This window comes from Eumetopias jubatus, unplaced genomic scaffold (assembly GCF_037043125.1).
Source record: "Eumetopias jubatus isolate StellerSeaLion01/CBP00866 unplaced genomic scaffold, mEumJub1_p1.0 scaffold_3, whole genome shotgun sequence".
Taxonomy (NCBI): Eukaryota; Metazoa; Chordata; class Mammalia; order Carnivora; family Otariidae; genus Eumetopias; species Eumetopias jubatus.
Window position 1 is genome coordinate 125,770,614 of NW_028274809.1, and position 24,278 is coordinate 125,794,891.

Genomic DNA, 24,278 nt, shown 5'->3' on the forward strand with positions numbered 1-24,278 from the left:
AACGAACACAGACAACAGACAGTTAACAGTCACCTTACAGGTAATACAATGGCACTAAATTCATACCTTTCAATAGTTACCCTGAATGTAAATGGGCTAAATGCCCCAATCAAAAGACACAGGCTATCAGATTGGATTAAAAAACAAGACCCATCAATATGCTGTCTGCAAGAGACTCATTTTACACCCAAAGACACCCCCAGATTGAAAGTGAGGGGGGTGGAAAACCATTTACCATGCTAATGGACACCAAAAGAAAGCTGGGGTGGCAATCCTTATATCAGACAAACTAGATTTTAAAACAAAGACTGTAATAAGAGATGAGGAAGGACACTATATCCTACTTAAAGGGTCTATCCAACAAGAAGATCTAACAATTGTAAATATCTATGCCCCGAACATGGGAGCAGCCAATTATATAAGGCAATTAATAACAAAAGCAAAGAAACACATTGACAACAATACAATAATAGTGGGGGACTTTAACACCCCCCTGACTGAAATGGACAGATCATCTAAGCCAAAGATCAACAAGGAAATAAAGACTTTAAATGACACACTGGACCAAATGGACTTCACAGACATATTCAGAACATTCCATCCCAAAGCAACGGAATACACATTCTTCTCTAGTGCCCATGGAACATTCTCCAGAATTGATCACATCCTAGGTCACAAATCAGGTCTCAATCGGTACCAAAAAATTGGGATCATTCCCTGCATATTTTCAGACCACAATGCTTTGAAACTAGAACTCAACCACAAGAGGAAAGTCGGAAAGAACTCAAATACATGGAGGCTAAAGAGCATCCTACTAAAGAATGAATGGGTCAACCAAGAAATTAAAGAAGAATTAAAAAAATTCATGGAAACCAATGAAAATGAAAACACAACTGTTCAAAATCTTTGGGATACAGCAAAGGCAGTCCTGAGAGGAAAGTATATAGCAATACAAGCCTTTCTCAAGAAACAAGAAAGGTCTCAAATACACAACCTAACCCTACACCTAAAGGAGCTGGAGAAAGAACAGCAAATAAAGCCTAAACCCAGCAGGAGAAGAGAAATCATAAAGATCAGAGCAGAAATCAATGAACTAGAAACCAAAAGAACAGTAGAACAGATCAACGAAACTAGGAGCTGGTTCTTTGAAAGAATTAACAAGATTGATAAACCCCTGGCCAGACTGATCAAAAAGAAAAGAGAAATGACCCAAATCAACAAAATCATGAATGAAAGAGGAGAGATCACAAGCAACACCAAAGAAATACAAACAATTATAAGAACATATTATGAGCAACTCTATGCCAGCAAATTAGATAACCTGGAAGAAATGGGTGCATTCCTAGAGATGTAGCAACTACCAAAATTGAACCAGGAAGAAATAGAAAACCTGAACAGACCTATAACCACTAAGGAAATTGAAACAGTCATCAAAAATCTCCCAAGAAACAAAAGCCCAGGGCCAGATGGCTTCCCAGGGGAATTCTATCAGACATTTCAAGAAGAATTAATACCTATTCTCCTGAAACTGTTCCAAAAAATAGAAATGGAAGGGAAACTTCCAAACTCATTTTATGAGGCCAGCATTACCTTGATCCCAAAACCAGACAAAGACCCCATCAAAAAAGAGAATTACAGACCAATATCCTTGATGAACATGGATGCAAAAATTCTCACCAAAATACTAGCCAATAGGATCCAACAGTACATTAAAAGGATTATTCACCACGACCAAGTGGGATTTATTCCTGGGCTGCAAGGCTGGTTCAACATCCGCAAATCAATCAACGTGATACAATACATTAACAAAAGAAAGAACAAGAATCATATGATCCTCTCAATAGATGCAGAAAAAGCATTTGACAAAGTACAACATCCTTTCTTGATCAAAACTCTTAAGAGTATAGGGATAGAGGGTACATTCCTCAATATCATAAAAGCCATCTATGAAAAACCTACAGCGAATATCATTCTCAATGGGGAAAGGCTGAGAGCTTTTCCCCTAAGGTCAGGAACGCGGCAGGGATGTCCACTCTCACCACTGCTATTCAACATAGTATTAGAAGTCCTAGCCACAGCAATCAGACAACAAAAAGAAATCAAAGGCATCCAAATCGGCAAAGAGGAAGTCAAACTCTCACTCTTTGCAGATGATATGATACTGTATGTGGAAAACCCAAAAGACTCCACCCCAAAACTGCTAGAACTCATACAGGAATTCAGTCAAGTAGCAGGCTATAAAATCAATGCACAGAAATCAGTGGCATTCCTATACACCAACAACAAGACAGAAGAGAGACAAATCAAGGAGTCGATCCCATTTACAATTGCACCCAAAACCATTAGATACCTAGGAATAAATCTAACCAAAGAGGCAAAGGATCTGTACTCAGAAAACTATAAAATACTCAGGAAAGAAATTGAAGAAGACACAAAGAAATGGAAAAACGTTCCATGCTCATGGATTGGGAGAATCAACATTGTGAAGATGTCAATGCTACCTAGAGCAATCTACACATTCAATGCAATCCCCATCAAAATACCATCCACTTTTTTCAAAGAAATGGAACAAATAATCCTAAAATTTGTATGGAACCAGAAGAGACCCAGAATAGCCAGAGGAATACTGAAAAAGAAAAGCAAAGCTGGCGGCATCACAATTCCGGACTTCCAGCTCTATTACAAAGCTGTCATCATCAAGACAGTATGGTACTGGCACAAAAACAGACACATAGATCAATGGAACAGAATTGAGAGCCCAGAAATGGACCCTCAACTCTATGGTCAACTTATTTTTGACAAAGCAGGAAAGAATGTCCAATGGCAAAAAGACAGTCTCTTCAACAAATGGTGTTGGGAAAATTGGACAGCCACATGCAGAAGAATGAAACTGGACCATTTCCTTACACCACACACAAAAATAGACTCCAAATGGTTGAAAGACCTAAACGTGAGACAGGAGTCCATCCAAATCCTAAAGGAGAACACAGGTAGCATCCTTTTTGACCTTAGCTGCAGCAACTTCTTCCTAGAAACATCGCCAAAGGCACGGGAAGCCAGGGCAAAAATGAACTATTGGGATTTCATCAAGATAAAAAGCTTCTGCACAGCAAAAGAAACAGTCCACAAAACCAAAAGACAACCGACAGAATGGGAGAAAATATTTGCAAATGACATATCAGATAAAGGGCTAGTATCCAAAATCTATAAAGAACTTATCAAACTCAACACCCAAAGAACAAATAATCCAATCAAGAAATGGGCAGAAGACATGAACAGACATTTCTCCAAAGAAGACATCCAAATGGCCAACAGGCACATGAAAAAGTGCTCAACATCGCTTGGCATCAGGGAAATCCAAATCAAAACCTCAATGAGATACCACCTCACACCCGTCAGAATGGCTAAAATTAACAAGTCAGGGAACGACAGATGTTGGCGGGGATGTGGAGAAAGGGGAACCCTCCTACACTGTTGGTGGGAATGCAAGCTGGTGCAACCCCTCTGGAAAACAGTATGGAGCTTCCTCAAACAGTTGAAAATAGAGCTACCGTTCGATCCAGCAATTGCACTACTGGGTATTTACCACAAAGATACAAATGTAGGGACCTGAAGGGGTACGTGTACCCCAATGTTTATAGCGGCAATGTCCACCATAGCCAAACTGTGGAAAGAGCCAAGATGCCCATCGACAGATGAATGGATAAAGAAGATGTGGTATATATACACAATGGAATATTATGCAGCCATCAAAAGGAATGAGATCTTGCCATTTGCAACGACGTGGATGGAACTGGAGGGTGTTATGCTGAGTGAAATAAGTCAATCAGAGAAAGACATGTATCACATGACCTCACTGATATGAGGAATTCTTAATCTCAGGAAAGAAACTGAGTGTTACTGGAGTGGTTGGGGGTGGGAGGGATGGGGTGGCTGGGTGATAGATATTGGGGAGGGTATGTGCTACGGTGAGCGCTGTGAATTGTGCAAGACTGTTGAATCACAGATCTGTACTTCTGAAACAAATAACGCAACATATTTTAAGAAAAAAGAAAAAGAAGAAGATAACAGGAGAGGAAGAAAAGGGGAGTATGTCAGAGGGGGAGACGAACCATGAGAGATGATGGACTCTGAAAAACAAACTGAGGGTTCTAGAGGGGAGGGGGGTAGGGGGATGGGTTAGCCTGGTGATGGGTATTGAGGAGGGCACGTTCTGCATGGAGCACTGGGTGTTATGAACAAACAATGAATCATGGAACACTGCACCAAAAACTAATGATGTAATATATGGTGATTAACATAACAATAAAAAAATTAAAAAAAAATTAAAAAAAAACAAAAAAAACAAAAAAAAATAAAAAAAAATAAATAAAATCTTAAAAAAAAAGAATTTTAGAGCTATAAGTGGGCTCAGGCACAGCAAAGATACAGATTGTAGTCTCTACACACTTAAGTGGGAATCCTGCCTCTGCTCTCTCCCTCCCAAAATGACCTTGGTCAAGTGACCCACCCAATAAAACTTCAATATGTGAGAATCACCTGGGCTAGTTAAAGTTCAGACTCCAAGGCTCCTTGCCGGGTATTTTGATTAAGTTGTTTTTTTGTGGGGCCTAGGGATCTGCATTGTAGAATTTTCCAGGGGATTCTGATCTCTGAACTTCATGGGCCATACTTTGTGGAATGTTAACTCAGATTCTTAATGTCTCAGGCCTTCCCCCATTACAGAGGCACAGTGACACCTGCTTCATGGTTTGCGTGTGGAGAATATTTGGCCGTGAACCTGGTATATTGCAGGTGCTTGGAAGGGCCGGCTCCCTGTCCTCTAGGAATTGTTTATTCAACTATTCCATTCTACCGTGTGAATCCAGGGCCAAAGAAGAGACCAAATTCTCCAGAATGTGCTAGAAATTGACAGAAATCAGCTAACACATCAGGGAGCAACCCACTTGTAAAGTGGGAAGAGTCTGTGAAGTATATTAGTACAAAATACATATTTTGAAGAATAGAGGCTAGTAAGAGACTGGATTCCCACTCCCACCCCACAGATGAGCCGTGTATAGAAATAAAAAAATTCCACTCCGATGAGCACATTTCCCTGCTTTCAAATGCCAGAAACCATGTCAGCAGCGAGCAGGACCTGCACCATTACCATTGGCAGCAAACAGTTTTCTAATGAGTTTTGGAAATTTGACTACTTGCCGGCCTCTGATTCATTAATGTAATATTAGAAGAAAATTAACAGGGTATGATGACCTCAGAGGACATTTGGGGAGAAAGCCAAGTCCATGCTGAACCGAGTCAGCTACAAGGAAATGAAACGTCAGTTTGCCCACCAGCACTGGAACCTTTAAGGTTCTTGTCTGCTACGTGTGCATCCCATTATCTTACTGCTGGTTGCTCCTGCTGTTGGGATAGCAGGGAATCTTTGAAGCCCTGGTGTCTATAATAAGCCAGACGAGCTCACTTGTCAGTGCTTTCCTTCCTGTTATACTTTTCAGTATGGCAAGCTGCTATTTAACTTTGAATTGTCACAATCTGTGGCATTATATACTGATATAATTTCTTTGCTGTATAATTGGTAAAGAACTTGGTGGTACTTCTAATTGCAGGGGGATGAAACTATGTAGACACATAAAACTGTTCATAGAAAATTAAAAAAATCAATTCCATCAACTCTCCCAAAAACAAGTTGGGCAAATCCATTAAGACTTCTTTATTTTTCTTTCATGCAAAGAATATACTTTCAAATGAATTTTTTCCCTTTTCATCCTCTGTGGACACAGGATATATAGCCGCAGGGGAGGAGATGAGAAAACTCTACTGGAAGCTGGTTCTGTTTAACAGATTAAATTCAAACTTGCTTTTAAAAAGAAAGAGCTTGCAATATTTTATTCAGGTTCAGCAATGGAAGCATCATCAGAGTAGAAGCCTGCCTTATAGAAAGAATTTTGAATTTCGTAATTAGAAACTCCTAAATAAAGCTTTGGAACAGAATCTGATTTGTCCATGGGGAGCTTTTGTGTTTGTTTGTTTTAATTGATTCATATATTTGTTGATTCACGCAGCAATCACGGGCTGCCCCTGCCATCTGTGCTAGACAGAGGGAAAGGGAGGAGAGAGGGGGACGCCCTCAAGGACGCTCTGATCTCTGCACCCGGCGTCGGCTGCATCCTGTGCTCCACAACAGCCCGGGTGACATTTTATTGAAACTACTGATGCAACAAACACTTGTGGAGTATTTCCTCAGTGAGGAGCCCAGGGCTTTTGAGTCCTGCCTACCGCTTGGGGCTGTTAGGAGGAAAATTCAGGTTCTTGTCGGGAAAGATTGTAGGCCTAGGGGCCTAGGAGGTCTTTGGTAGATGTGGGAGGCCTGGCTGGCTTAATGCCCACCGGGAAACTGTCGCTGGGAGGAGGCTGGGAATGAGCCTGTGGTGGTGGGCTTCAGTAGATGAGACGTGGAGAAGGATGCGGCTTTTCCCATCTGCAGGCAGCAGTAATCCGGTAGCTCTCCCGCACTCATGCTTTTTGACCTGTGGTTTCCTTACCTTTCTTAGGTTTCTCTTTTTGGCTTCTACCACTTTGTGACTTCCTTCCTCCCTCTTTCCTTTCCTTCCTTCCTTCCTTCTTTCTTCCTCCCTCCTTCCCTCCCTCCCTCCCGGTGTCTCTCATAGTCATTCTATACATCCTGCTGCCATGAAATCCCAGCAATATTTTACTCCGCCAACTTTATTCAAGGGAATATAAGAGCGGCCATTAGGGGATAGGCTGCTGCCCAGGAGGACCCATGGGGTGCCAAGTCACTGGCCTCAAGGACTTAGGGCAGGGGACCAGGCTAAGCCCCTTCAGACTGGGCTCACCTGAGGATGGGGGGGGCACAGTGTTCCTGTTAGAGCTTCGAGAATCTAGATACATACACACACACTGCTGTGTACACCTACACGTCAATCTTTTTCAGGGGAGTTTTGATATCCTGAGTTATGGAACAAAAGTGTTGATTCCTCTGATGAGAAGCACCGAACCCAAGTTGAGTGACTGGGATATTTGAAGTGAAAGAAATGAGGAGTTATTGATTCTTGGGGGTGGGGTGGGGTGGGGTGGGGAATACAACTTGAAGAGTTCAGTTGTCATTTCCTTAGCACTCATTTAGCTATTTCAGTTATACAGGATCACAGACCAAAGGAATTATATATATTCTTCATTTAAGAAATTTTTTAATGAAGAAAGGGACCTTGTTTATTGCCTCCCAAAGAGTGAACCTCTGAATGTAACTTCTGCCCTCCACGAGGGCCGTGTCGTCCCTCTGGGTCTGCCAGTTCCATGTGGGCAAGACCATGTATAGTTTTGTCGCCCTAAATCCCTAAGCCTGGTACGATGCCTGGTGCCCTAATGTGCTCAACACACATCTATTAATGTAAAATAATTAAGTGTGTGAAGTGAAATATTGCCTTGTTATAGCCCAATCCTCTAAATAGGATTCTTGACCAAATGATGAACTAAAAAACTCTAAGAGGACATAGACAGCAAACCAGAGTGTGGTGTTAAGGAGTAGTTCTACCAAAGGGATTTTAAACCACTGATATGAGTTCCAGTAACATACTCCATTTTTAGGTAATAATTGTTGGAGGAACTCAGATCTGACAGGATGACACCTACACTTCTACAGGGAAATTCAAGGCGGGGTCCAAGTCTGGTTATTATCGTGATGGTTGAAACATTCATTGTGAAAGTGGGTTCAGTCTTCATTTATAGGGGAAGCATGAGAAAAATAAAACAAATCCTGACTTCAGCTTACCAAGAATAATTTTCTAGTTTTAGCATCAGCAAGTTAAATGACCAGACCCGAACCATTTGAGTAATCCCTGGATATATGGAACCCAATAAGTGAACTCAGCAGGTTTGGTTTACTGACTGACCTGAATCACTATGTAGCCTGTGTAATCAGTGGCACTTAAATTTAAATTTAAATTTAAATCTGATCAAAATATGCATGAAGGGCAAAGAAGTTGGTTCAGCGGCTTACCTTACATTCTAGGGATGAGAAAGAAATTTAATTAAGCCTAAAAGAAATCCAGATATGTCAAAAAATGTTTAAAAATATATAAATGGAAAATAAACTCAGAATTATATCTGCCAATGAATCACCGGATTACATCGATAAACTATTGGTAAGAGCTGACAAGTATTTTGTTCTTGGATGGATTTTTTTCCCACCTACTAGAAAACATTTTTCATGATATTACATTATTAATAGAGGGTTCCAAATCATAGCTATCCAACAGTTGCTCCCTGTGTTAAAGACAATGACTTCATATAGCAGAAAAGTTTGTTTTAGGGAACTAACAGAGTGTGTCTGTAAACAGGCAGCTGATTTGGACACAACTGAAAGAGTTGGTTCTCAAATTTGCTATGGCTCATTAAGATAGTATTTGGAGCAGAGGGACAATTACTTCTTGGATTTGGGTGCTTGCATAGTTGTATAAACAGGCCGTAGAGAAATGGAACGGCCAAATCTTTTCCTTGCATCTCTTTAACAGTGCATGGATGCATATGGCTGTGGTCTTTGGTGCCAGTGGACCGGGACACAAAATATTATTTCTAAATATTGCCAATATCCTTCATGGAACTACTTACAAAATAACACTATATGAAGTAGTTTGCTATTCTGTTGTTTTAACTTTTTTTGTGTGTGTTGATCTTCAGCAGTTTCCTTTTTTTTTTTTTTTTGCTAATTATTGTTGAAATGCATAATACTCACAGACAGAAGGAAAAGTGTCTGGGGCATCTTTGTGTAAGGGTACAACTCTGGACTACCAAACCTGGGCACAGAATCTTTTTTTTTTTAATTTTTAAAAAGATTTTATTTATGTATTTGTCAGAAAGAGAGAGAGAGAGTGAGTGACGGGCAAGGAGCCCTATGAGGGACTCGATCCCAACCAACTGAGCCACCCAGGCGTCCTCTGGGCACAGAATCTTGAGCGAAATAGTCATGACCTTGTCCCAGTCTCTTCTCCTTATGAAACAGGAAGGTCTTTACTTACAATTTTCTGAGGACCACAATAAAACTAGCTAAGGATGACTAAAATCATACTATAGATTGGAATAAAAACTCTGCAGTTTACTTTACAAATAACTCAAGTTTGGTCATAGGAAGTAAAATCCCTCAATGGGGGGCCATACAGAGTCCAGTTTATAATGACAAAAAAGTTTTTTTTTTTTTTTTTTTTTTGAGGTAAGCGGCCAGCAGTTTCCCTTATGGTCAAGAAGAGGTAAGGGTCACCTTGGAGCATATCTTTTTTGTGTGTGTGGTTAAAATATATGTAACATGAAAGTTTTCATTTTAATTATTTTTAAATGTAGAGTTTGTGGCACTAAGTACATTCACAATGTTTTGGAACCATCACCACAATCTATTTCCAGAACTTTTTCATTATCTCCAGCTGAGACTCTGTCCCCATTAAACACTAACCACCAATCCCCCTCCTCCATTCCCTGGCAACCACCCTTCTACTTTCTGTCCCTATGAACTTGACCATGCTGGGTAGCCCATGTAAGTAGAATCATGCACTATTCGTCCTTTTGTTCCTGGCTTATTTCACTTAGCATAGTGTCCTCAGGGTCCATCCATGTTGTAGCCTGTGTCGGAATTTTCTTCCTTTCTTGAGGCTGGATAATAATCCACTGTATGGATAGACCACTTTTGTAATCCATTCATCCGTCAATGGACACTGGTGTTGATTATATCTCTTATCTATTGAGAATCATGCTGCTATGAACATGGGTGTACAAATACCTCTTCAAGACCCTGCTTTCAATTATTTTGGATGTGTACCCAGAAGTGGAATTGATGGGTCAGATAGTAGTTCTATTTTTAATTTTTTGAGGAAACTCCATATTGTTTTTTACAGTGGCTGTACTGTTTTACATTTGGAGTACATCTTTCTTGATGTGACCTCTTTTTGATATAAAAATGTAAGGCAAGCAGGTCCTCAGCTCCGAGGAGAAGGTGTTATTGGACTTTTTTGTTGAACTTAGCAGTATCTTTTCCATCGATGTTCAGGGCAAGGGGAAAGAGGTGGACTAATAGTATAAGGAGGCCCGGGGCCATATTGATATGAAAAGGTCTATGTCTCTATTCCTTTACTGTTGGCGTTACTCGGTGTGTTTTCACAAATGGATTCCGTCCTAGAGAGAAAGGAGAACACCATGGCATTTCTTGTGCTCCGCACTATTAAAACTCTCAGGCTATAGGACCTCAGGGAATTACTGCAAAATTTCCTGCCCACTGTCCTGTGGGCTTTGGTATAAAAGACCTAGGAGGACACAAAATTAACATTATCTTCTTGATAAAACATTAAGTTCCATATTAATGGAAGAAATGCTTTGCCACTCCGTGGAGCGGTGCTTTGTGTGTGAAAAATAACACAAGGAATTGAGCTGCATTCTGAGTCCTAATTACAAAAAGATAATGCTACCATTTCATTTGTCTGAATGAGACCTAACACTGTGCAAAAAACATTGGGGAAGAGATTTCTGTTCATATTTAGGTTCTTCTTTTAAATTGAACCATTTTATCTCTTTTAAATGAAGCTTCTCATCCCCCAACCCCTCCCCCAACACACACCAGAGTCTCATAAAATAGTTTTTCTGCATGAGTGATTCATTTCTTTATATAATTTTTTTTGCAAATTGTCGTTCTGTGCCTATGAAACAAAAGAAAATTTGATTCAGAAGATTAAAAATACATTCTTGCCCACTTTAATTACAATGATTAAAAACATTGAGCCTTATCTCAACAATGAACTTAGAGAAAATAAGTTTCTTAAAAAAAAAAACAAACAAAAAAGTTTGTCCAGATGTGTGGCAAGCTCGTGAGAGCACATTTCACTGGCCCCAAACCTCACGGGATGGAGACTTCCCTGCCACGAGCTACATCCGTGAGCCGTCTTGAGTGTGTGGGAGGGCAATGATACATGACTCCGGAACCAGGGCCCAGGGAATGTCAAGAGGCACCAGGCTTGAGCTATTTAAGTGGCACAAATAAAAAACATTAGATGTGTTCTTTGTAAGTGTTTATGTTTCATTGTACTCGGATGAAATGAAATGAAATGATCAAGAAAAAAAGTGTCCCATATGTGTTCAAAAGCAGAGGAAGCTGCTAGTTAAATTTAGGATGCTATACATAGAAATAACACTAAAAATAGTTTTTAATTAATCTAATTACTTCCTGATCATTGAGGATCCCTATATAGTTTTTCAGTTTTCTAGGTTCCCCCGATGGTTAATTGTATGTGTTACTTGGAAGGTGTTTTGGGATGAGATTAACATTTACATCAGTGAACCTTGAGCACAGCAGCTTGTCCTCCACACTGTGGGTGGGCCTCATCCAATCAGCTGAAGGCCTGGGTAGAACAAAAAGACTAATCTCCAGAGCAAGGGGGAATTTTCCAGCAGACTGCCTTTAAACTTTATTTGCACCATCAGATCTCTTGTGTCTTCAGTCTGCTGACCCACACTACAGATTTTGAACTTACCCTCCTCCATAATTGCATGAGCCAATTCCTTATAATAAATCTTTTTTTCCTCTCTCTGTTTCTCTCTGGTCTATCTAGCTATTTCCTATAGGTTCTGTCTCTAGAGAATTCTGACTAATACAGTTTCTTTTATATTTACATTTCCTGTCCCCCTGAATTCCTACATTTTGTAAGGTGAATTCATACCAGTGTTTTATGCTTTTTTTTCTTTTAGTGGGAAATTAAGATAATTTATCCTATAAAACTATAAAAAATAGATGTAAGAGTATATAGGCATAAAGAGAGAGGAATATATCCGTCAGGGTTCTAGCAAGAAATAAAATTCCACTTTCAAAAGAATTTAATCAAAAAGTGCCTATTTACCGATGTGTAGCCAGAGTTAAGGAAACTAACGGGGCATGGGGAGACCCTCAGGGGATGGAGCGTTAGCAGGAAGTGGTTACCACCCAACATCCTAAAGGCGCAAGGAGGAGAAACCCTGTTTCCAGAGCCCAGGAGTCCTGGAGGGGTCACTGGCAGGGGCTGTAATAAGAGAAGGAGGAAGCTGCCGTCAGACTATGACTGGAGCAAGGAACAGTGGGAGAAATATGCTGATCTTTCTCTCATCCACCCCTCTGATCTCCTGCCAGTGCCTCTTGTCAAACCCATGCAGATGTCAAGGGCCAGGAGCTGGGAGACGCAATCTTGAGAGGCCAGTCGCCTGGGGCATACAGCAGGGTAGAGACGATGGATCTGGGGAGGCAAACAGAATAACTAGCATACCTTGAAAAAATCCAAAAGGTTTTGCTAAGGACTACAGAATAGGCACCCTTCACCACCAATGGACCTTCTGGCTTCGCTGACTGTGTGGACAGAGCCTGGAGCACGCACTGCACTGCCCACGGAGATTGGACCCGACTTTCACCTGCTCCACCGCCACCTCCAAGCCTTGCTAACCCCAAGCAGAGTGGATGGATGTCCACCGCCTTCGCTCAGATTGGCTGTGGCCTGCCTTTTCCTCCTATGCGCAGCTCTGGGCACCAGAGGCACTTTTCTCCATCTGCACTGAGCATCCCAGCCTGGCTCCAGCCAGCTCCCAGCAGCCTGAAGAGTGGAGTGGTAGGTACCTCTTGTGACTGTCGTAGAGGATATGGCCACTTGGAATCTTTTAATCTGTCATTTTACTTCTAGTTGGTGCCATAGATAGCCATGTGGGAATAAGACCATCTGAAGTGATTTTGAAGAACACAAAAATGGATAAAAATCAATCAACTTTTTCTAAAGATTTTGGGGAGAATGCATATATGTAAAATTCCAAATCTTCCGGTTCGAACAATAAACTTGGCTTTATTGTTATATTGGGAAAAGAATCTCCCAGTTCAGACATGCAGTGTTTTAAAATGATTTATATCAGAATTACCCAGTAGGTCTGCAACTAGATCATCAGGATACCTAATTGTAAGAGCATGGAGCAGAAAAAATAGGGCCGAGGAGAAGAAATGGTATTACCTGAGCCTCTGAGAGTTGAGGTCGCCTGGACGAGGTGCCTTGGAATGGAAACATCCTGGGAGTCCAGGGTCAGCACTGAGTGCTGTGGGTGCCTCCCCCGCCTCACTCTAGTCCCGCCCTGCTGGGTTGTCCACTCTCTCCTGAAGAAAGCCCCACCCAGAGCTGCCCACTAGTGTATTCTTTCTGGAAAGTTGCCCTTTTATAGAGGCTTCAATATGATCTCACTCATGGATGTGAGGGGAAAATTTGTGAACCATGAAGAGAACTTTCTGGAACAGCTGTAGGTGATAAGACTGGATAGAACAGGCATGGGGCCTATTGGCAGAGATGGCAGAGGAGCTCAAGGAGTTCAAAAGTTGAGCCCAATCCCGAGGCTCCAAGCATTTAACTGCAAACAAAGCAAGCAGTCGGTGAGCACAAGGGAGGGAAAAGTAGAGTGATGCTGATCGCTTACAAGGATGTCCCAGTATCCTGAATCCTACTGTCCATCCATTCCTTCAGGTAAAAGCATCTTATTTAAAAAAGTGGACACTCTTGTTTAATTAAGTTGCAAGATGGTGGCTGATCCACTTAGGTTGCCAACACTGTCTTATGAATTAATAGTTGAGATGATTTCCCATGAAAGGGGAGGTTGGAAATGATCGAGATACATTTCCTATTCTTCCCAATAGTATTTCCTAAGGTCAGCCTAAGATTCCAGAGACTCCAATCAGCGGGCCAGAATTTTCTCCTCCACATGCACAGTAGAGGGTAAGTAGCCCAAGAAATCTTGAACAAAAATTTACATGAAAGAAACGCTGGATGTATCTCTTCAGTCCACATGGTTGCCACTAATCACACACCTCTTAGTCAGCTCGGGCTGCTAGAACAGGATACCATAGACAGGGTGGCTAAAACAACAGACATTTATTTCCCACAGCTCTGGGGGCTGGAAAGCCCGATATCAAGGTGCTTTGCAGGCTCTTCCTGGCGAGAGCCTGCTTCCTGGCTTGCGAGTGGGAAACTTCTTGCTGGGTCCTCACATGGCAGGGGGAAAGAGAGCTCTGATGTCTCTTCCTCTTCTTATAAGGACACTAATCCCACCATGGGGCCCAACCCTCATGACCTCATCTAATTGCCACCCAAAAGCCCCTTCCTCACATACCATCATATTGGGAGTTAGGGCTTCAACATATGAATTTTAGGGTGTCACACACATTCGGTCCATAACAGCATGGTACCAATAACCTACTGTGAAGATGTTTGCAGAAATACTGTTAGGAAAATTGCCCAAATGTTAGCTTTTTGACTCCAGCTTGACTCCGATCTGTTGTTCTGATTTTGTAGATTGTTGGTCTTACACATATGGTGGTTGAATGTATTGCATCCTTCCTCACTTGCAAAGGAAATATGTGGTCCTCACAGCTCAGCAACAGATGGCCAAAGTTTACAAAACCACTAAGAAAACACACCCAATGTATTAAAACAAAGTTCACTGCTAACGTTGAACCATCTCTTTCATGTTTTGATTCATAAGGTAACAGTGCTCTAATCTGGAAAAAGAAAACACTGGACATCATTTAAAAAGTAACAACACCCCATTTAGCTGTTCTGAGCAATTTCTTTTTTTTGGATTAAAAGGCACAAAGGAGGCTACTTCTGAGGGAATGGTCACATGTGGCAACCTTAAGGAGAACATTGCTGATGTGAGCGGCATCCCACTGCGTTTGCTGTGATGGAAACACAATCATCTTCCTCCCTTTGTGGCTAAAACTTCGCTAGGCAATATGGTATTAATGAAAAATATGGAAAAGAATTAGGAAATAATTATTGTTTACATGAAAGCTATTCAACTACTTATAAGGTTCAATAAGAGAAAGGCAAGAAAATCTCTCACTTCAATATGACCTCATTCTCCAAATACAAAGGGAATGGATACACTCAAATGTCTGCTGACTATATAGGTATAATTATAGATTATCACTCTCATAGTCCATCAGAGTATCTCGGGAATTGTAAAAATGGGAAATCTAGGTAGAAAAAAACTTTCTTGGCATCGCAATCAATTCATTTGCCTAACTATATTTAATCGATTGAAGTACATTTTTGAAAAAAAATTATGAAAACACTCTATTCTGTGCACAAACCCATCCAAGTCTGCAATAGGATGCTCTGAGCAGGAGCTCTGGGTAAGAGATACTCTGCCTTGATACACAGACGCACATGCACATGTCTGTGATTCTCTCTGTACACCGTCCCACCCATGGCCATGATAGTGGGTGTTCTGATCATGATGGGGAGGGTGGGGGGCAAGGGCGCTGAGCCAGGTCAGAGTCATGGCCAGGAGGCAAGGATAGGTTGTGTTTCTAGGAACTGAACTGTGACAACATTTACCAGGGGGGGCTTTAAAGTGAGGAAAGGGTCACATTACCTGTGAGCTTTTTTATTTTTTTTAAACATAAAAAATGACTCTTAACACCTGGAATAAGGAAGTAAGGGGTCACAGGTGACCCGAAAGTGGAGAATCGGGGAGAGAAATGCAATGGAACAGAGAGGCTGAAATTATGTCACAGGGTATATACGTTCGTTCTTATAAGTGTAAAGATGCTATGATTTCTGTGCCATATTTAACCCTCACATCCCTGAAGACCATACATGAGTCAAAACAATGGACTGTCTGTGTCTCCCTTATTTTTTCTTGCCTTCTATTAATTTTACTAAATCATCTTTGCTGATAAATAATTCATGGTGACCTCAATTTTCAATCATTTGAATGTATCTTCAAGCAGTTATGTGAGGTAGGTCATATGAGATGATTTCATTTGAGAAACACAAATTTGAATTGAATACAGCGATGATGACAGTAACATGCATTGAATGCTGAACATCCTCCAGACTGTTCTAAGTACGTCACTTATAGGAATTAATTTAACTGATGAGACAGAACAAGCAACGCAGAACATATATTTTCATTGTTGGCAAAGTAATTCATTTTTAAAATTTGGAATTACTAAATGTAATAAGGTGAAAATAAAACATTTGTAGGTGTGACACAAAAGGGTGAGATATCTGTAATGTTTAAATCTGACAAGGGACTAATATCTAGAATATACAAGGAACGTGTGCATATCGACAACTACAAAATACTCCAATAGAAAAAATAGGCAAAATACAGAAGAGGTGGTTTATAGAAGAGGAAACTCTGAGCTACTAAACACATGGAGAGATGTTCAAACCTTATAAATAAGAGAGAGGCAAATAAAACAATGAAACATCACTTTGTGCCCGTTAACCAAGAACTCATCAGGGAGCTGCATAACGCCCACTGGGGGCAAGAGTGTGAGGTTAGGTGTCCCTCTGCCCTGCTGGGAGGCGAGCAGACGGGGGCAGCCATCCAGCCTACTCAGTGCAACTGAGCAGGTGGATGCCCTAGCGCCCAGCCATTCCCCTCCTTGAGTCGCCCCTGGAAATTCTCATTCAGGCCCTTAAGGGACACATCTAAGGGTATTGGTGGCAGGTTGTAAGGGCATCTGATGTCCTTCATGGAGAGCAGATGGTAAAATGCATGTGTAAACACTCATTGTTTACCACAGTTAGAAGCAACAGATTCAGTTTTCATGTAGGAGCATGGATAAATCTTAAAAATATAACACTGAATGAAAAAAGTAAGAAACAGAATGAGATATATAACATAATTCTATTTATACAAATTAAATAGATCTTAAAACTACCAAATTCTTAGAAGAAAACACAAGGGGGGAAAAACATAAGGGAACAACTTCATGACATCAACTTTAGAAATAATTTCTTGGATATGACATCAAAAGCACAGGCAATGAAGTAAAAAAGTAAATAAATTGGACTTCACCCAAATTAAGAACTTTTGTTCATAACGACAGAAGATAGAATGGTGGTTGCCAGGGTTTGGAGGGAGATAGTGTTTAATGGGGACAGAGTTTCAGTTTGAGATGATGAAAAGGTTCTGGAGGTGGGTGGTGGTCACAATCACACGACAGTGTGATTACACTTACTACCATTTAACCATACACTTAAAAGTGGTTAGAATAAGTAAATTTTATGTTTTGTATATTCAACCACATTTTCGAAAATAAAACATAAATTTAAGAAGACAAAAAAAGAAAAAATATGTGATTCTGATAGTTTTAGAGTAGGAGTGCAATCCTTTTTTTACAAAGGAGAAGGGAGATTATGCTTATGTTTTTATTTACATGAGACAAAGCAACATGTAATAATTCAGTGGTCAATATTATGCAAATTTTAAAATTTATTAATTTGTTAAAAAACTTTTTTAAGAGAAAGCTATCTGCACAAAACAACAAATATACATTTTAAGATATTTGTAAAACACACTAGTCTCTGCTGAGGGCAGGGGAACAGGTTGGCTATGGGATAAAGGGGAATAAACAAGTAAATGGAACAGGAAAAGGAAAATACTTGTGATCTCTCAACTCAATTCCGTTTAATAAACATTTACTAAGGCTTTACTTTTTCCAGACGTTGTGTTTGTATTTGCACTTTCTGATGGTATCTCAGCCTAAATGTGATTTATGTACATGAGATAATGAGACTCTTTATTAATTTTTGTTAGAGAATTGCATGTGCCCCAAAACAGAGAGTAAATGAAGAATTTTCTCTGTCCCTTCTCTTATCCAGTGATTTCACCAAGTCCTGTTGATTTTAACATTTAAATATTTCTCAGGTCCATTCACTTTCCTTCATCTTTGGTCACCATCAGTCAGTACTATCTCATTTCTTGACAGGACTCCTGGCCTCAAACTTGTATGCCCAGCCCTCCTCCTCCCTCTACACTGAAGCCAAATCTGGTCATGTCATTTCCTATCCTCCTTTGCTCTTAAAAAGCTGTGTCTCTTTAGTTGAAGAATAAAATGTCCAAGGTAGCCAGTGATGTGTTGATGATATTGCCCCTTCCTGTCTCTATCCTCATCTCATCCCATCCTCTCCCTCATTCTCTTTGCCTTTCCACACTGGCCTTTAAGTCACCTAAGTGTGCCATGTTCCCTCTACCACAGGATCTTTGCACATGCTATTCTCATAGAATTGGAATGCTTTTTGTCTCCCTCTTTCCTCCCTTATCTCTCCTCTTTGCATAGTTCATCCATTCACTCACAAGTATTCATTGAGGACCTAGTATATGCCAGGTGCTGATTCAGGGTGCTGGAGACTCAGTGCCCTCTTAAAGATTTCATTTTCATGAGTTGAATTTGGACTCAAGTAGACTAATTCTGACTTAGCTCAATGTTCCTTCTTCAGAGAAGTCTGATCAAAGTGGATCAGATCTCCCTGTTACAAGTTCTCAAAACCCAATGTACTCCTTCCTAGTACTTACTGCAGCTTGTAATTATACATTTATTTGAGGGTTTATCTGAATAATGTCTGACTCAGCCACTAGTCTGTAAGGTTTCCTTAGGGTTTGGATATCCCTGTTTTTTTTTCATCACAGTATGCTTGGGGCCTTATCATAGTGCTGGGTGCACAGAAAATCTTTGATCTAGTAAATATTTATTGATTTAATAAAATGTGGTAGAAAATGATCACCACCCTAAGGTTAGTCCAGTAAGAAGGCAGATGAATGAACAAATAATACAGCAGAGGAATAATGCTAACTCAGAAGTATATACAAAAGCTGAAGGGACACATATGGTCCCTCATTTTATTGTTTGTTTTTTAAATTGGGAAGACAAGCACATTTATATGCTGACGGCTAATAGCCAATGGAGAGAGGAAAAAGATACAGGAGGGAAAGGGCCTGATGAAGGGGCAACTTCTCTGGAGAGAGGGGGGAATGGGTTCAGAGCTCCATGGAGGGACAGACATGGATCTTGGGAATGGTTGGGGAGCTCTGTCTGATGGTTTCAGTTTCTTTGTGGAGTCCAAGGCTAGACCTGCTCTGGTTAGTACATAGCCACTTGCCACATGTGGCCACTAAGCCCTTTAAATATGGCCAGTCTAAGGAGACGTGCTCTCAGTGCAAAAGACATATCAAATTTTGGACTTAGTACAAAAACTAATGCAATATAGCTCATTAATCATCTTCTATCAATTATTTGTTGAAATGATAACGTAGTCAGTTCTCATTATTCATAGCAGTGTTGTTCTGCAAAGTTGCCGGGAACGTGAACACTGAATTAGCAAATAGTGAGCCATTGGTCTGGGGAAATACAGGATTGGGCTCCTGAGAGTCTATGGTTACATTTTCACCTGTACATCAATACATATCCTTGTTTTATGTGCCCTTGCTGGATTCACACACCCCTCTGTGTGTTTCTGTTTAAAGATAACCTTATTTAATATAGATTGTCCCATTAACATTGAACGCACAGCCGATAGCACTGTAACTCATACCTGCAGGAAGCTTATCCAACACCCACATGATCTCCCTAAGGCACACCCCAGCCCTTCTCGCTCTTAGAGCATTAGACAGCACTTCAGCACGATGCTTGGGAGCTGTTTTAAACAACAAAATCGCCAACAAAAAGCACAAAGGTGCAAAAAAAAATGTAGTATTAACGGGAGCACAAAAAGGACACTTGTGTATTTACGACAGCTGAAACAGGAAGGCAGAGTACTGCCTTGTCTGACCTCAGCTGGGAATGTGGATGAACGTTTTTTTTCACGAATTATCATTCTGAAAACCAAATTGCCCCCTTATGCCTTTGATGCTTCAGTCAGTTCTTGCTCATTAATGCACACAACACTATTAATTTTTTCATAGCAATACTCTATATTCTCTTTGTAATGCGGTCTGGTGTCTTATTAAATTTCTGGCCAGCTGTCTCTGTTCGGCAGATGTCTTCATTAGGCTGCCGGGGACAACTCTTGAAGCTTTCCCTATGAGGTTTCGGCCAAGTCCAAAGCTATTGGTGCACATGAATGGCTTACAGTTTTTTTTTTTTCCCCTGAAATGAACTTCCTTGCCTTTGTGAATCTTGAGTCTCATCAGGCAAACATGCCAACCAGGAGTCAGTTTTGCTGCATGCTCTCCACGCTTCATGGACTAAATCAACAGTGGGATCCCAGCAGATGCTGGTACCTCCCAGAACAGGTCTGGGATGTCCGGCAGGGTTTTATGCTGACTGACCCTGCAATTCTAACACCAGTGCATACACCACATGGTTTTTTCTTGCTGTTCTCTGATTTCTGCTGGGGTCTCTCTAGCTATTTTGCAGCCCTCTAGCTATCTTGCAGACTTGATGCAGATGTTTTTAATGAACATTTTTTTTTCCTGATTATAAAACTAATAATCTAGAAGGTTTGGAAAATATAAAAAGAACAGAGAAAAATAATTAAGTAATTTTAATGCTTCTATCCTTGCCACATAGTGGGAACTAGTCTTAATATTTTCCTGGTGGGCATTATTAGCCCTTCATGTGGCTTCACCAGGAGCGGAGAGTGTCTGGGGTACAGGAGCAGGAGAACATGCTGGTCCCATTTAGTGTCTGCACCTGAGAGTCAAATACGGGCCCCTGCGGGGGTCCCTTCTGGAGGAACTTTTAAAGGGGAGTCCCATGTTCTGCACGTGCAGTAGGGAGCAAGAACAGAAATTCTGGCATGTAAATATTATGTGACAGCATTTGTATTTGTAGGCTGCTGACGTCTTAGATGTTCCAATTATGTGTTTCTTCTTCCCATTTCTCTATTCAAATTGGGATATATTCTATGTATACTATTTTGTATTCTGCTCTTTTTCACTTAATACTGTAATTTCCTCATGCTATTAAGTACCTTTTTTTTTTTTTTTTTTTTAAAGGCTTAAGCTTATAAAACAAGTATAGGGAGAAAAAAGGAGACCATCCCAGCCAGCAACCTCTCCAGACATAAAGACTCTGCATCACCAATATTTAGTATATGGGATAGGTAAAATAGAAAGGGGAGAGAGCATGGATATCTGTTTATTTGAAAGTAATTTACATTCATAGTCAGTGAATCTATAGTTACTGAGTTCTGACTTTTGCTAGGGAAGCAAAAAAGGTAAGAACAGTCTTTGCCTTAAGAAACTTCAAATCTAGTTTGGGATATAAGATTTGAACTTTATAAAAAATTGAATCATACAGAGGTTAAATAATATTTAATAGTAGCATAAACATTTCACAGAAAAGCTGGTGCTACTACATGGTACAGATAATAGTGAGTCATAAAGTAATCATTCCTGGAAAGAACCTTTGGAATCACGTCACCCAAACTTCTCATTTGTACCATTAAGCGGGCATACAACATACCTGATAGTTGTTTGTTTATCTGTCTCCGTCTCCTCCTCTATCCATGACCCCCCACCACACCCCTCAGCCCCTTGGGGATAAGGCTGGGCTTGGGCCATTGCCATAAGTCAGGGCTACTCCATACAGAAGAAGAACTCATTTTAAGCACTCAATAAAGTTTGTGGAAATAAAATGGAATTGACTGTGTCAGGTACACCTCTGTACCCCCAGTGTTTTATAATAATATGTGATCAATGAATGAAGACGGAACAAACAGACAATGACAGGTGCTTTGGGAAAGGGGGAAGAGCATGAGCTCTCATGTTTAAAACATGATCCATCACATATTGATTGCACTGTCTTTGGAAAATTAGTGAATGATTCTGAGTCTTTCTAGTCGGTGTATGAATCTGGCTGGTATGTATTTCTAGCCTTATTATACAGCCTAATTTCTAAACCTATTTTAAAACACTACCTTTTCTGAGGTCGCTGATCCTGATGCATAGTCACTGCGGCCCATCACCCCTGCCAGGAGTCCCGTAAGGAAGCTGCTGGTGGACCTGACTTCCAAGGGGCCTTCTTTGGAGCTGGAGCTGGAGGCCACGGTGAGCAGAAGTGGCAGGGCCGAGGCTCAAATAGGAGTTGCTGCCAAGGCCAGAGCCTGTCTCTGACCATCAACAAGGGCGGATGGTCGGTTCATCATGGGTGGCTTTTTCTCAAGTATTTTTTTCCAGTCTTGGCTGAAACCCAGGAAATAGGGACTTTAATTTTGGTATTGAATGGAGCAGGAAAAACTATCATTTTGTACAGATTGTAGGTTGGACGAGTGGTTGCTACTATTCCTACCATTGGATTTCATGTTGGGACGGTAACATACAAGAACCTTGAATCCCAAGTCTGGGATCGAGGAGGACAGACAAGTATCAGGCCATACTGGAGATGTTATTCTTCAAACACAGATGCAGTCATTTCTGTAGTAGGCAGTCATGGCCCGAGACCAAGCTGGCATTCCCAAATCAGAGTTAACTGCCATGTTGGAGGAAGAAGAGCTAAGAAAAGCCATTCTGATGGTGTTTGCAAATGAGCAGGGCACGGGGCAGGCCATGACTCCCTCAGAGACGGCAAGTTCACCTGGGTTACCTGCACTGAAGGACCAAAAATGGCAGATATTCAGAACTTCAGCAACTAAAGGCGCTGGCCTCAATGAGGCAATGAAACGGTTAGTTGGAACACTAAAGAACAGATAGTAACTCGGTCACTTCTGCCCCTGAGAGGAACACCACCTCACATATCCCTCTGGAAACAGTTAAGTGTGCTTCGTGCTGCTAAATATTAAAACCATGTGATTGTTGGCATGCATTGAACTGACTACAGTATGTGTAATAAATATAAAAAATAAGTATTCGGTTGGAAGGGTAACTCACCGTGATTGAACCAACTGAATGTCTGTTCTGTGTGATGTAACATCCTTCCTTGCTTTCTTGTGTTCAGGATATATTCTATTGGCATGGCATTCTTACTCAAATAGAGTCCTGTTAAAGACTCTACTCTTCCTGAGGAAAAAACCCTCCTGTTTTTGAGTTAGTGAGTGCAGCTTGTTTGTATAAACACTAATAAATATCTTAACTCAAAAAAAAGAAAAAAAAAAACACTACCTTTTCTCTTTTGGTTTAATTTCATGATTAATCCAGTTTATATAATCAGTAAAGTTCTATGTTATTTTGAAGATGCTTTGAACTTGGGTGACCATGAGAATAGAGGTCACAGTAATGGGATAGGGATACCAGAAGAATAAACTGATTTTGGAGGAAGGTCATGACTTGCACCTGCCGCAGTTCACTAGGGTTGCCATAACAACGGACTGGCTTCCAACAAGAAAAATGTCCTGAACAAACCCGTCCCATTCTTTTTTCATCTGTTAGTTTTCATTCCTCTCTCCTCTCTTGCAGTCCATATTATGTTAATCCATATTTACTTGTATTTTTTTTTTTAAGATTTTATTTATTTATTTGTCGGAGACAGAGGGAGAGCGCAAGCAGGGGGAGCGGCAGGCAGAGAGAGAAGCAGGATCCCCCCTGAGCAAGGAGCCCGATGCGAGACTCAGTCCCAGGACCCTGAGATCATGACTTGAGTCGAAGGCAGACGCTTAACCGACTGAGCCACACAGGCGTCCCCATATTTGCTTGTATTTTCTAAATGTCTTGTTAAGGGCATATCTTGCTTCCTTAATCAGACAGTGAGTTGTCTGTGCTTTTTCTTATATTTGAGGACCAGCTGGAGCACTCTAAGGGACCCTTTGCTGGATGAGTATGGGAAGTTGTCCCCAGCTTGGCTCTCCCAGCGGCAGGTAATGGAAGGAGGAGAACCATCAGGTTCCTTGGTCAAGCTTTTTGAGGGAGCCTTCTGCAGCTGAAGCGGGAGGTCAGCTGATGTAAGAGGTTCTACTCCCTGACCTTGGTCAATGTGAGGAAAGCCTATACCTGACAATGGGACCAAGAATAATGTGATCTAGTAGCTGCTGTAGGCAAAGGGCAGGGAGGGTCTGCTCAGTGCAATGCCCTGCCTACTTCCCCCCAGAATTCCATTTGGAGAACGAATACGACATTAAGTTTCTTAAGGAATCTTTCATTTTTAGGAGGTTCTGGAAAATAAATCTAAGAAGCTATTGGACTCCCCCCACCACCATTTTATACTCTTTGAACAGAACTTTCAAGAAAGAAAGAGCTTAGAATTCCCCAGTCTCCAGATCTTCTCAGACCTGTGGGTTGACCTGAGCCTGAGACGGACCACCATGGTGGATCCTGAAGCTGCTCTAAAGTTCTAGGGGCTGTTCAGGGACACCCAGCAGCCTAATAGGCCACACACCAACCCCTGGGCCCAGCGTGAACACTGCTGGGGTCACTGGCCTGAACCAGAATGATGCTCAGTAGTTCACTCAGTACCTTAAAACTCCTTTCCAATTGTTGCTCCGTCTTCTCATTAAGAAAACCCTGAAGTCCTAGAGAGACAAAACCTGGGTGCCAAATGAGATCTAGTACATGGT

At 41.1% G+C, this 24,278-nt stretch overlaps 1 pseudogene; it reads left to right on the forward strand.

Moving 5' to 3' along the window:
• Positions 1 to 21,936: 21,936 nt before the first annotated feature.
• On the forward strand, positions 21,937 to 22,482 carry LOC114209275 (ADP-ribosylation factor-like protein 1 pseudogene; annotated as a pseudogene).
• The last annotated feature ends 1,796 nt before the right edge of the window (positions 22,483 to 24,278 follow it).